The 12,460-nt window shown below is 38.2% G+C and overlaps 1 long non-coding RNA gene across 4 annotated transcripts; it reads right to left on the reverse strand.

Annotated features, from left to right (window-relative positions):
- Positions 1-2,956: 2,956 nt before the first annotated feature.
- LOC117665837 (uncharacterized) lies at positions 2,957-11,300 on the reverse strand. Of its 4 annotated transcripts, XR_015729000.1 has the most exons (3): positions 11,155-11,300; positions 9,683-9,898; positions 4,132-5,155 (listed from the first exon to the last, which is right to left on the reverse strand). It is a non-coding gene; the product is annotated as an uncharacterized LOC117665837 (long non-coding RNA). The 4 variants fall into 4 exon arrangements; XR_009621388.2 differs by lacking the exon at positions 11,155-11,300 and having other exon boundaries at positions 2,957-5,155; positions 9,683-11,022; XR_015729001.1 differs by lacking the exon at positions 11,155-11,300 and having other exon boundaries at positions 2,957-6,892; positions 9,683-11,022.
- Positions 11,301-12,460: the final 1,160 nt, after the last annotated feature.

Below are 12,460 nucleotides of genomic sequence, written 5' to 3' on the forward strand. Positions count from 1 at the left end.
TCAACCTAGCTTGGGGATCCAACTGACGTAGATATCCTTATATGGCATCTAACATCCTGTGCAGGGGTGTGACTGACGGGAACCGCTCGAGGGCTGTGGCCAAATGGGATGGTGCGTGTTTGTGGTAACGGCAGGGGGAGTAAAAGTAATAGCCGCAGCAAACGGATTATGCATGCAGAATTGTGTCCATTTAGTGCTGACCAGACACTGACATGACATGACGCTTTAAAGAGACAGAACTTTAATTGTCTATTTAGCTCATGACCTCCACGAGAAGAAACACTGAAGCCTTTGCTAAGATTGAGCTGAGCCCAAATTATTCCTCTCGAAAGATTTCTAAATCGCTGAACTTTATGTACAGTATTTGTTTTCTCAAAATTTGCATAGTTTTTACATAATACATATATACCTGTCTACAAGATTCTCCCTTTCCCTGCTGGAGGATAGGAATGTAGTATACGGCTAAGGTTAAGATTAGGGTAAGAATTAAGTAAAAATGTTGGATAATTTTTCACTCGATTTTTTTTAAAAAAATCATACAAGTTTTGGAATTCCATATTCAGTCAATACTGAAAAATAGCTATACTGGAAAATGTTTGCTCTTATGAACAGTCATTTATGTTCTGGATTTATAGCAGTTTTCATCATTCTCCATTTATAACTTCAGACATCAACAGATAGTCATTCACACAAACCTTTTGCTCTATCCTACATATTCCAAATTATTTCTAGTCTGGGGCTAAACTTGCAAGGGTTCAATAAAAATATATAACTGAGCAATCTTGGGCTGGTCACACACTCTCAGTCCAACTTAACTCACATATTATTGTCGTGGAGAATCTTGTATTGTGCTGAACACATACAAATACAAATATTAAGTAAATTTAAAAACATGTTTACAATCAATACTTTCTAGGATCAACAACTAATAATCATTATACTGCTAAACCAAAATTCAGTAAGAATATGTACCTCAGACAACTTACATTAGTTCATTTGTTACAGGGATTAAGTTATTGGTAAATTGATTACAGCTATTTTATTTATTTTTAACATCAATATTATAGTAACTTTTTATAAAAAATTACAATCCTACATATACTTAAAGTTGAATAATTCTTACCTACTTACTTCCTAATAAGGAACATAATTTGAAACTATTTTGTATATGAAATATTCTTAAGGATAAAGTTTCACTTAGTATTTAAAATAATTTACCTATGTATTAGCCAATAGGTTTTTTAAATCACTCTTTTGCATTGTTTTTTAAAAACATGTTTTCACCCACATGCTATATAGAAAGTATAATAGAAGAGCAGCATGTAGCTCAGTGATGAGATCAATGTAAGATGTCTTTCTATCTAGTGGGCGAAAGGTTATCAAAGAGAAGATACACAGTCTTTACAGCCAATTGTAGATTTATGTCAATAGTCATGTCAAGTTCATCTCTTTCATAATAAGAGGATTAGTTCTCATGAAAGATTAGTTTTCATATTACAGAGGTTGTTTGGGTTCGTGCAAAGGAACATCATTGGCTCAACTCTATGCAGTTACAAAACTTCATTCGCTTCAGCAGTGTCAGCATTTTACTGTGTAGTAATAATAATGCACTAAAATGCAGGAAAAGAAACTGTTAGCATGTGAATAGTTTATTCAGAAAAGTAGTGAAGAAATGTATAACTCACTGATTTTGAAACTGTTTCAAAATTGTCTGTGAGTTTACCTTTACACTCTGCAAATAAAATACAGTTCACCTGAGGTAGTTCTTTAGAGTTATTCACTTATGGAGACAATGTCTAGCCAATGTGTTGCCTTCTGTAAGCCCCAACATACAGAGGGTTTCAGCTGAGGAAATTAGTCTTTCAGAAATAACTGACTTGCTGCTCCATTTCAGAGCTCAAAGTATAGCACTTTTTTTATGGCCAGAGTTCCTCACTTATAGATTGTTTCATCTTCATGTTTCATTTTACTGTAGAGTAAACATAAGACAAGATCAAGACCAAAATACTTGAATGGGTGAGCTCCAACTCTCTGCCTGTTTCCTCAATTAGCCACACACACACAAAAAAGAAGAGTTAAGATAATATTGTCTATTTTACTTTGAAGGTAGTGGAATTCAGTCACTAGGAAGTTCTGATTGCAAGCAGATTTGAAAATGTCAATAGATTAATCAGCAAATGATTTAGAAGTTGTGTTTCTATTGGGGTACTCAGGTTTCAAGTTATACATCACACTTTCTCACATAGGGTTAGTAATTCTGCTATATGATCTGTTTCTATAACGTGAGCTAATTTTTATCACTTTATTGTGCTGCTACACATTCCTGGTTAGGGTTTTAAACATTTGTATAATATTGATAATTCAGGTTATTACCATGGGAACCTTTTTTATTGTGATTACGGATAATTTCCGTTTCTCAACCGAATTGTTTCTGGATGAAGTTCTGGATTAGAAGCAATAGCAAACACGGATGGTATGTATGGAAAAGACCGCCTAATGTTCCTTAACGTTGACGGGAAAGGGCGGAGGGGCGGGGGATGGACAGCCATCCTGCACGTTTAAGATCAGTATAATCACGAGACATTAAATCATACAAAGGCGCTTTCTAGAAGAGCTGACTTGATCAACTTCCTTCAATTCTTCAAAACGGCCAGCCAACTTTGGCGATTTATTGTTAACAGAAGATCCCAGAAATTATGCGTCGTCGGGGAAGACAACCCAGGCTGAGAGGTGTTCAATTCTGCCCCCAGCGGGCGCGAGGATATTTGGGAAGTAGCCATGGAGCTGCGGTAACAAGCCGCAGAGATTTCTCCTTTCCCGGAGCTGCAGTTTGTTGTGATCCTACTGTTTGTTGCAAGGGAATCCCAGAACCACCCACCGTCGTGCAGAGTTGACAGACAGGCCGGGACTGGAGCCAGCTCGCTCTCGCTCGCCGTGGGAGCCAATAAGGAGGAGACCTCGGGGCCGCGGCAGGGAAAGCGGCGGGATGAGGCTGGCGCTGTCGCGTGTTTACAGCAACAGAAAGAGCCCCTCTCCCGAGCAGTTTCTAGGCAGAGGAGGAGCTTCGCGCCGCCGCAGCCGGCTGCGATTCCTGCTGCCTGAGCTCATAGGCCAAATGCAGAAGCTGATGTTACCATGTGGCCGCCGCCGAACGAAGCATTTGGGCTATGGAAGCGAAGGGAATTGGGCCAGCTGCTATTTCCAGGTTTCCTCGTCACAGCCTGTGACAGAAGCCTTGGAGTGGAGCGATTCTCCTCTTGGGCGGGGCTTGGAAGTCCTGGGCCCGCGATCCAGTTTCTCGCTTCCCAGATGACTTAAATCAGATCAGACCCTGAGGCGGCTGCGGTTAACTTCAAACTCTGACCGAAAGAAATGGAATGACTCCTGCTTTGTGCAGTTAGTTATTTTGCTTATTCGCAGGCACACATTATCAGCTGGAGCACCCGAGCCTTCTTTCCACCCGGAGAAAAAGGAAGTCTGGTACTGTCTTAAGAGTCGAAACGCGCTTATTAGATTCTTCAAATTTCTCCGAGAGCTCCAGGCGGCTAATAAACCGTTTAGTTTTACAAATACCTCTTAGATAACACACTGGCTACCAGCTTCAGGCAGCAAATTTCAAGTGTCATAAAAGGACAGCAACGTATAATTTAACACGTTATTGTTAAGGAAAAATAATACTTGTGGATGTTCTCCCCCTTGGCTGTCTTTGATTAGTGCAGTGACCTGGCATGTCTTTTCTCCATCGTTTATAGTCTATAAACTCCCATTAAATTGTATTTCCCTTGAGAGACCTGTCTTTATAATAATTGATAGGGATACATTGTAGAGAAGCACGACTTACTGGAAATTGATATTTAGAATCCTCTGCTATGCATTTTTTTAAAAAATATCCCACATTAAGAAGTGATCAATATCCAACAGAATACTATGCATTTTAAGACTAAATACTTATGCTGAAAGCAGGCTTATCCTATTCAATAATAGACCTGATTGAATTATTTGATCTCAAAACTCAGAGCTGATGCTTGGATACAATGGAATTGTTTTGCTTTGGTCAGTAAAATCAGTATTTGATTAAAATATTGTAATCTCATACTCCAGTGTGCAAAGAATTGGAAATGTACACAATAGTCCATATGAAAGCTTTTATTACAGATAACAATTTATTTAAAATTAAGATGCCTATTAAAGTAAAAGTTGGCTGGTGATTTGAAACAATACACTCAAATATTATTCTGCCTTGATACCCGCTTTAAAGCAATGAATACAGATAGAGCAGCAACAAGCATTTTCGGTATTTAAGAAGTTGCTTTCCTAGTTGGACTAAGAAAGAAAATATTTCAATTCACAATGATATTTCCAAATTTATATCTCATGGATGAATTACATTTTCAGGCCTTTTTGAAATATATTCCTAGCTAGAAGCTTTCTAGATACATGACCACTTTATTCTAGATGATATATTGTGGAGTTGTATTTTCCTCATAACACTGCTGCACACATTTATATTACATCTGTGTACAACACGCAAAAAAAGAAGTATTATATTATCAAATGAAAAACAGTACTGCAACAGAGCTGCACCCATATTTGCCTCTTGAAGCATTGCAAACACTCAAAACACTATGGTCTTGTAATATAGATTTGGAAGTGTTTCCTAGTAGGAAATATTACAAACTTTAGTATACTGTGTTTGCTGAATACAATAGAAGACTTGCCTTGGTACACAGACCAAATAAAGATGCTAGATAATAAATGTGACAAAGAAGATATAAGTCGTGGAGTTGGAGTTCCATTGGCATCCTTCAGTCTCAAAAGACTATGGTATCGTGCTCTGGAAAGAGGTCCTAAAACAGTATCTAGTGTGACTAAAAAGGCCAATTCGAGAATGGTAATCCCTTCCACACTGAGGGCAGATGCATTCTGCCCCCTGCCCAGCCCCCAGATTTTGCTGATTCCGGGATTGCCTCTTTGCCTCAGCCTGCTGAACAAGTGTTTCTTCAAATTGGAGAAGGCCATGCTGCGTCTTTAGCCTTCAAGCTGAACGATCAGAGGTCAAGGTTTCCCAGTTGTTAATGTCCATTCCCAGGGCCTTTAGGTCCCTCTTGCAGATATCCTTATATCGCAGCTGTGGTCTCCCTCTGAGGCGCTTTCCCTGCAAGATATAAGTCATGGAGCTGGAGTAACATGCAGGCATTGGACATAATTAATGGTATTTCTTGGCCCAGAATGAAGGTAATTATGTTCTGATGGCTGTAAGATGCACATTGCTTTTTGTTTTCAATATTGGAGAGTGGACATATAAGATATGCAACTTTCATGCTTCCCAAATCTCTAGCTGAATTCTACTCCAGGAAAAATTAGGCAGGAGCATACATAGGTCTATGATTCTTCTTTTACTGCCACTTGGACATGATTTATAAACTGGTTGTTGAGAAATTTTACCTCCTGCATTAATCTCAAACTATGATCTCTAGTCATTTAGATGATGCAATAGATAGATTAATATGATAAAACTTGTTTCAAAGCAATTGCAGAAGATATAAAGACACCAAACGTCACAAAGGTGTCAAAATTATGCCTACATTAATCTGTGGCTTGGCCTGGAAGCTCTCCAGAATCAGATTGTCTTTACAGAACAATCTAGATCAGTAGTCACCAACTGGTGGTCTGAGAAAAGTTTGGTGGTCCGCAGAAAAATTATTTGCATTTTTTATATTGCACTAAATTAGGGGTCCTCAAACCCTGGCCCCTGGGCCAGATACGTGCAATGAATGCTTGTGTTACTGCAAAGTCTCCCCATTTGGGTCTTTTTGTGCAGGTTGGAGTGGGGCAGAAATTCTGACTAGGGGTCTGCTTCAGCCTCCTGGTACGGGGCTTTGGGCAAAGGCTGGAGGGAAGCGCTGCTGGTGGCAATGAGCCGGAGGGCCAATGGGACAGCATCATGGCCTGGAGCCGGCTGACCATCTCAGCCCGCTGAGCCGCCAGGTGCTGGTATCTGGCCTTGCACTCCCGCAGGTCTTCCCTCTGCTTGGAAAGCCTATGCTTGTAGTCCTCAGTGAGGTGCTTCTCCTGAGCCTCTTCTCGGTCAGATCCAATTTGAACTGAGCCAGCTGTTTGCCAACTCTTTCTCATGGTGGCTGGTTAGCTCTAACAACTGCTTCCTGTTGGGGCCCTTTACGTTACTTTACTTTATTTTGAATTTATATACCGCCCTACTCCCGAAGGACTCAGGGCGGTGAACAGCCAAAAGATAAAACACATAATACAAAATTTAAAAACAATGTAAAAGCACATTAAATAATTTGGCCCAAACAATTTAAAACACCCCTATTGTTTTAAAACAAATTTAAAATTAACAATTAAAAGGAGGTTAGGCCAGGCCAGCCTGCTGAAATAAAAAAGGTCTTGAGGGCACGGCGGAGCCCGGGCAGGCAGGCAAGGAGTGGCTGGGAGGGGAGGCGAGTAGAGGCCGGCAAGGTGCCCCTCGATGTGAGTGACATCAAGTTGGCCATGCCCACCCAGTCACACCCACCCAGCTGGTCATTAATCAGATCATATTAGTGGTCCACAGGATTTAAAATTATGAATTTAGTGATCCCTGAGATCCGAAAGGTTGGTGACCCCTGAGCTAGATGTATGACATAGTACAAAATTAAGATTGATAATGAATGTAGAGATGATGAGTAAAGGCTTCAAGAAAATCGGTTTCCATGTACAAATGTCACTCATTAGTAGTACAAATATTTCAGTTGTTCGCCAATTCTTAGTCATTACTTAGGAGTATGGTAGCCTCTGTGGTTAGGATGCTGGGTTGGAGGTTAGCAAGCCCACATCCGAGACCTGAGTGCTGCTGTGGGGCTGGGTGAGTTCTTGTTCTTCGCTCCAGCTCCTGCTGGGACAAGAAAGGATCTCTCAACTGGGTGTCCTCCAAGTAACACTGGCTAATCCTTTCAACCCAGAAGCACCTCATTATCAATAACACCTTCGGTGCTTCTGACACAAGTGTGATGCTAGTCATTACTTACTGGTTTTGTCATTTTAAAGTGCATCTAGCATACCTCTGAAGTATTAACTCACTGTTCACAATCAGAGGAGTCCATTATCATCACAGCTGGGAAATAAAGCAAAACCATGTTTGGTAAAGCCAGATTTGGAAAGCTGGATTGGGCAATTTCTAGACCTGGAGACAAGTACAAGTCTCAGCAGGCCTGTCATATGTCTAGAAAATGAGAGATTTTTACTTATCCTTCATGTTCCAGAAGAAGAGAATCCAATGAAGATAATTGCCTGAGAATCCCACAAATCCTAATCATTACTGTAACAGTTGTCATAGGATTAATTTAACATTTTAAAATTAGTTACTAATTTATTTTGCCTTCGGTAAACCTTTTTCCGTCTGTAGTATAAATCTGAACAGTTTTCAAGCTCTACAAAAACATTTCAAAACTGAGTTGAAACCTTTAGAACAATTCAGTTTTATCATGTTCCTACACTACCATTTTGCTTTTTCAGTATGTTCCTAATCTAGGAAATAATACATGAAGAAATTTCCAAGACTTTTTCTTGATTCATCAGATTAATTTGACATGTCTTCCCACCAAGTGGGAAATTAATAAAGACTAAACTTTGCCTAAATATTTACTAGCAAAGATTGGGAATATATGGCTCTCCTATATCCATAATTGCATTGTCAGTCATATGTCACTCATCCACAGTAGAAAAGCAGGATGTGGGCAGTCAAATTACAGTTAATACACTTCCTTATTACGATAGGCAAGGAAAACTGAAGTGTGTGTTTACAGGTGACAGCTGTTCTATGCCAAACCTGTAGCTGTGGCTGGCAAAGTCTAGAATTATCACATTATCACAACAACATTGGGAAAAGTTATCTCAAAGTACGACCATCACAAAAAGTATACACACTATACTAGTCCAATTATGACAGAATGACTTTCACTGCTTTGTGCATTGCTTTACTTTATGAGCTGCTTACATATTGTAGTACAGATAATCCTTGATTTATGAACATGTTTTTCATTTCTGGACCCTAAATGTATTTTTACCATTTCCATTATCTTTTCATAGACTATATGCATCACTAGTAGTAAACATGAAATACAAAAATGAAGAAGCAGTGAAATTAGGTTACTCAAATAAATTAAAGCTGCAAATGTAATCCTCACAGAACTTAAACAGAAAAAGTTGAAATGGATTCATGCTATACTTATACTGTTAATCACATTACATCACTAATCAGGACTTGTATGAAAAACTCACTTTAGCGAAAAAAGCAGTTTTTCATTCAGTGCAGGTAAGTATTGAATTTCTGAGAATTATGAAAAGATTGAAGGTGAAACAGAGAGAGTTCAATAATACTCTCAAATCACTATTATCTCAAAGGCATTCAATATACTTTATAGCATCAGCATTGTTCATTATGAGCTCACATGTTCCACTATTTGGTAATCCTTGTCTTATAACTGTGAAAAATCTATCCAACTCCGCTTGATATAACTGCAACACTAAGTATGGAATCTGTGTTATTTACTAACATACTTTCTAGATACTTCATTTGGTTTATAAAAGCATAGACCTTTCTGAAACAACAAATCAATTTTTAAGTATGTGTCACTGATAGGAACAGTAAAACTATGAACATATGTGCGTAAGAAGTTGGACAAGTTCAAACTTTAAATTTTTATGTTCTTTTAACATCCTAATTTCCTTTTTTAAAGAGTGATATTAGATTTCTTTTGTTGAAACTTTTCACACTCTTCTTGGCTCAGTGTCTGAACCTTTCATTCCCAGATACAGTTTCACGTCTCATGGTATTGCTGAAATCTCAGTAGAAAGCCAGTTGAGTGACCTGCAGAAATTGTGATAATTCTGCTTTATTCTCCATCCCTTGTAAACATTTTTGAAATACCAATAAAGCAGCAAGGTCTTTACCTTCCATTATTAAAATACATAGCTTGTACACTTGTACTTGGATATTGTTTATACATAATCTAGGTCCTAGGTAGGTTTTGATCAAGTACATAGTAAATTTTGGGAAAGCATAAATCTGATATACTATTAGCCCAATACAACATAATAGCTATGTCCAAAGATAGGACATAAGAATATTTTAAGAATGAATATAAAGACATAGAGAGAAAAACAACTTCTGTTCAAAGTACCATAAAAAGAAACAGATTGGAACACAAGATGCTGGCTCTTATTCAAGATAAGCTTACAGACAATAATGGACTACAAAATGCTTAAACTTAATAAACCAGAAGCAGTCTGTCTTTGGAGATCTGCTGCTTCAAAAAGAAAGATGCTAAAAGCTTAGATTAGCAATGACTATTTTGCTCTGGGAGATCCCTTATGGATCACATAGATACTGTTTGTTTGATTAATGGAATGCAGTAGATTCCTGAATTAATTCATTCAGGATATCTATCAACCATAATTATTATAAAATGTATACTCCTGTCAAAGACCTGGTCTTGTTATGGCATGCAGAAATGGAATAATAATTTTTCCTCAGTGTCAAGTCCAATTTATTGGAAAACTCAGGACTATGAAACACACAAGAAAGCAATGAAAAGGAGTATTCTCCTAGTTAGCATGATCAGTCCCAAACAAATGCATGTTGTGACCATTTTGTGATAGTATTATGGATAAAGTATCTTACCTCCATTGCATGTTGCTGAGCATCCAGTTGGCAGACTCTGTAAACTGCTTAGAGAGGGCTGTAGAGCACTATGGAGCGGTATATTAGATTCTAAGTACTATAGCTATGTAGATAAGATAGGTATGTAGGTATTTATTTTATTACATTTAGAATGGCCACCCACTCTAGAAGACTTTGGGCATCTTAAAATATTATTTATAAGGATAAGTGTTATATCTGCAATAAAAGATATATCATTTGTCAGTTTGAATTATTCCCTGTAATATTAATACTGTACTGTTTGAATTCTGGAGACTTTTTTCAAGCCTGTACACTATTATCTGACACATGAATGTCAGCTGTATTCTATATTCCGATCTACTTTCTGCAATCACATGATTTATAGTTTATACAGTACTGCAAGAACCTATGCTGGATTTATATTTAATATTAGTACGTCCAAACTTTCTATTTAACTAACTCAGCCTACTTTGTAGATAACAGAAATTACAGCATGAGAATATTCTGTAATTGCTTTGATTAGAAAAGTGAGCAAGCTATGAAATGCTAAAAATGTAGAATATAAGCTTTTTTCATTTGGATTGAGTAAATTTTACTTATAGAATATGGTATAATAGAAGTGAGCAAGATGAGAAGAATTTGGTCAATTCAGACTTGATTATTTTTGTTGTTTAAACCTCAACGTTTACTTTGATTATTCCTAATATAGAATTACATATCCTGCCAATCACCAATTGTATGCTTATAGTGTTTATTTCCTGTTTATTGGTTGTTCTCACAATTACATTTAAAAGATAAGTTCAATTATATGTTCCAATAGTTCAAGTCTTGCACGCAAGGAAAGAAGACAAACTTGCTGTGCAAGTTCACCTCCCTAACTGGCATCTAATCCTGGGAAAGCAGCCCAAGGCTCCACCTTTCCAGAGTGCTTACATGGAACTAAACTCTACCTTTACTCCACAAGAAAAAGAAAGCAATATGGAGATAAGATTGAGAAAGGATTTTCCCTGATCAAGTAGCAATGATAGAGAAATGTAGCAGTTGTCCTCTATATTTATTTCCTTCTGATTTTAATCTCTCCAGTGGCTGTTTTAAAAAACAACAAAACCAGAAAAAATATGTAAATGCTGATATTATTTGGCATTTGCACTTGCTAATACTGGCCCATGTCTGTTGACAATCTGACTTACTGATTTTGAATTCCCTTGCCAATAACTAAGTCCCCAGTTGAACAATTTTCTCTTCTTAATTCTACCAAGTTTATACGATTTTAAAGAGAGAACTGGACACATTAATGGAGAACTGAATTATCAGTGGCTATTCAAAATGCTTCCAGAGGAACACACATTAATATGTGTGTGTGTGTGTGTATGTGTATATGTGTATATATGTATATATGTATATATGTATATATATATATATATAGAGAGAGAGAGAGAGAGAGAGAGAGAGACCGCTACATGTACAGCCACCTTATTTGAGGCTTCCTCCATAGGTATTCTCTTTAAAGGACATTCCATCTGAACATCATCTATTTCTGTCTTTTTCTGCCTGAATCACTGATCCAGGTTCAAGGCTAGGTTGCTCCACCTGTTCAGACTTGAGCGAAATGCTCCCCTTCCCTCTAACCTGGATCGGCCAATCCCGTTTCTGTTGCTGAGGCTTGGCTGTTTAACAGGCCGTTGCTCTGGAGACGAGCATTCAAAAAAACAGACTGACGTCAACGTGTAGCATCCACGGGAGTGAATCTCGCAACGTCACCATTCTTTCGCCCTTCCCCTTCAGCTATCACTGTCAACGCAGACTGCGGCGTCAATCGCGGAGGGAAGGGAAAGGAGGAGGCTCCGGTTGTCATAGCAGCGCCGGGAAGTAGGGTTCGGTTGCCAAAGCAGCGAAGAAGGTAGGGCTCGGTTGCCATGACAGAAAGAAAGACTGTTTTGTTTTCGGGTGGAGCTGTTAATTAGCGCAGGCTTAGGACAGCGAGGGGTGTTCCAGGTATAGAGGTTTCATACAGAGTGGAAAAAGACTGGGCTTTGATTGCTGAGCTCTCCGGCTGGGGTTTCAGATTGACGCCCCAGGAATAGCCCTTGGAAATAGGGGGATGATGGGAATTGTGACGTTTCCTTCCAGGCGTTTGAATAGTATCTGCGCCCATTTTTGGAATATGTGCAATTTGCACACCTCTTCTGCGGGAGGAGGCGGACTGTATATATATCTTCCCCCCTCCTTCCCCAGAGGAACCTGAGGAAACCCACAGGCATGTACAGAAAAGGGAAATCCATGTCTGACGTATTAAAATAAACACCTCAGGGGAAAACTAAATTTTGCTCTTTGTCAAGGCAAAGCAAAAAATTGGGAGCTTTATTTTATTTTTGATTTCCAAAATAAAGAAGCAGAATTTTAACCAAGATAGGGGAATGTGTAAAATAGTCTGTGATCAAGAGTTTACACAATAATGCCCTTTGTATGAGAAAAAAAATAATGGTGTTGATTTAAAAAAAAAAACCTAACAGACTTTATTTCATATTTCTTTCATTTAAATTGACCTGTATGCGTTAGTCCATTACCAAGCATGATTCAAAAAGCAGGTCAACAAGGACAAGCATTATTAAATTATGCTTTTTAAAATGCTGAATATTCATTGCTTGTGAGTCTTTACACAACACTTCCTTTTTGTGATACATGCAAGCTCGCATACAGCAATTTTAAACTCTTGAAGGAAAAGCCACAATTGTTTCATTATTTAAAATCGGTAACCAAATCAGAGACTTGTTAATT

Source organism: Pantherophis guttatus, chromosome 1 (assembly GCF_059756535.1).
Source record: "Pantherophis guttatus breed Tessera chromosome 1, ASM5975653v1, whole genome shotgun sequence".
NCBI lineage: Eukaryota > Metazoa > Chordata > Lepidosauria > Squamata > Colubridae > Pantherophis > Pantherophis guttatus.